Consider the following 2413-nt stretch of genomic DNA (forward strand, 5'->3'; position numbering starts at 1 on the left):
TTTTTTTGCTGCTTTGCTTCTATTTTTTGTAATTTTTTCGTGTCTTTCAATCACACTTTCTTGCGTCTTTCATTAGTCCGTGTTGCGTTCACTGTCAGCACACGGAGGAGGAAACCCGCCTCTCCGTGTGCGGCTGCAGACTCCGGCAGTGTCCTTGAACACGAGGGTCACCACGGCAGCCGAGGAGGCGTGCACGGACACATGCACGGACACACGCACACCTCTGCTGCTGCTCATTCAGGTGACACAAACGCCACCGACGGCGAACGTGAAAAAAAAAAAAAACAGCCGCGCGAGCACAAAGAACTCCTTCACAGAACTGCCCTAATCAGGTCCCGCGTGAAGACGAGGCTGCCGGTGCAGCTGAAGCGCCGGGATTTTAACGCTTGGCAGGAACGGGATAATAAAAATAAAAGCGGGGGGCTGGCAGCCAGAGAGCGCTGGCAGCTCGGCCGGGAACAAAGGAAAGCGAGGAGGCAGCCGTTCAGCGAGGGCAGCCGCAGCCTCTCATCTTTCACACGGCACAGATTCTAACATTTCACTTGTCCGGGCGCCTGAGAGCACGGAGCTGGGTTGGTTTTTACTTTATTATGTGCAGCACAAAAGCTGCAGAACAAGTTGGAGAGCTGAGGAGGAGAAAGAAGCAGCAGCAGCAGCAGCAGCGAGGCGCCCCGGCAGTCTATTAAAAGCACGAGGTGAGAGCGTCCAATCTATTATTTAGCGGCTGCTGACACCGACACACTGGAAAGACTCGGCGCAGCAGAAATCCAGCAAGAAGGAGAACGAAAAAAAAAAGTAAAAATCACACAAAAAACACCGGGTTCGCCCTTTAAAATCATCAAAATGTGATGGAAGTATTCAGTCAGTGCCCCAAATGTCACATAAAAACACTGAATTAGCCCTTTAAAGGAAGAATCTCACCCCTTGTCTACAGAAATAATAAAAAAAAATGAAAATACTCAACCAGAGTTCTAAATATCACCACAAAAAGACATAAAATCGCAATAAAATGAAGGAAAATGATCATAAAAATATGCAACATCATCACAAAGACGCAAATTACCACTAAAATACACAAAACCACCACAAAAANAACAACAATAATAATAATAATAATACATATATTGTCTCTAAAATGTCAGAAAATGGTGAAAAATGTGGACCAGGTTCCTCAAAAGTCTCATTTAGTCCAAATATCTTCAGTTTAGAATCACAGAAACCAGAAAATATTCACACTGAAGAAGCTGAAATCAATGAATTCCCTCAAAAAGTGTCTCAAACTGATTAATTGATTATAAAAATAGTTGCCGATGTTATCTTTTATTTTTCTTTTCTTCTAAAAAGTCATCCTGCGACTTCATTTTAATCCTATTTCGGTCATTAAATAAACACTGTAGTGAAACAAAGCAGAGCAGGAAGCTGAATGTTTGCAGATTTCAGCGTCTCAAAGGAGAAGATTTGCTGCTTTTCTGTGTAAACTGAATATCTGCAGGTTTGTTTTTCTCTTTCGATGATTAAAACTAAATGTGTGAAGGTGAAGCTCAGCTGGTTTAGTGTCACAGAAGACAGAAACCAGGAAACGTTTAGACAGCTACAGATGAGTTTAACAGGTGATTAAATCTGGGCTGATTCTGACTTTGAATCAATGACGTCTTCAGCTGACGTCTTCGTGCCAGAAAAGCAGAAAAGTTGGGAAAGAAGTCCAAACTTCACCAACTACAACAACAGAAACACTATTTCTGGAGGAGGCGATGACTTGGACCCTCTCAGAGCGAGTCCCGGCCGACCCGAACACGCCAGAGTTACATAACCGAGCAGCCACACGGAGGGAAACGAGCTCTTTGTGTTTGTGGCATCACGACAGTTTGCCGTGATGTGGGCTCTGAGAAGCACCCATGCATCACTGATCAGCTGGAGGCCTCGGGGACAGAGGGCTGGTGGAGGAGAGGCTCTAAAGAGTCCGACCGGGTCCATTAGAGGGTGGAACCAACCACGACGGCCGACCTGATCCGACCTGATCCGACCGGCGTCTCAGAGACACTTCAGACACAGAAACGTAGATTTCTGAGCACAGGAATAGAAACTAATGGTTTAGATAGAACACAGAGTGAAAGCCCGGCAGGGTTCTGGTCCGGTCTAGTGAAGCAGCTGAATGATGAGACGTGAGGATAAATACAGAAAACAGACTTTTCAACAAGTTTAGTTCATCGAGGTTTCACGTATTCAAGCATAAAACACATTTCTGTTGATCCAATCATCAAAAATGACAGAAAAACGCACCGATTTCTTTGGTTTTGTGATGAATTTGCATCTTTTTCTGGTAATCTTCTGTCTTTTTGTGTATTTTTCTGGTAATTTTACATCTTTTTGTGTCCTCTGTGGCAATTTTGTGTATTTTTGTCATAACTTTGAT

General features: G+C 44.1%; 1 protein-coding gene across 2 annotated transcripts in view; it reads right to left on the bottom strand.

Annotated features, from left to right (window-relative positions):
* The window catches only part of LOC103356158 (BTB/POZ domain-containing protein 10), a 27614-nt gene that overhangs the window by 16116 nt on the left and 9085 nt on the right, over nucleotides 1–2413 (bottom strand). The gene's annotated exons all lie outside the window — the stretch shown is intronic.

Source organism: Stegastes partitus, unplaced genomic scaffold (assembly GCF_000690725.1).
Source record: "Stegastes partitus isolate 25-593 unplaced genomic scaffold, Stegastes_partitus-1.0.2 Scaffold188, whole genome shotgun sequence".
Classification (NCBI taxonomy): domain Eukaryota; kingdom Metazoa; phylum Chordata; class Actinopteri; family Pomacentridae; genus Stegastes; species Stegastes partitus.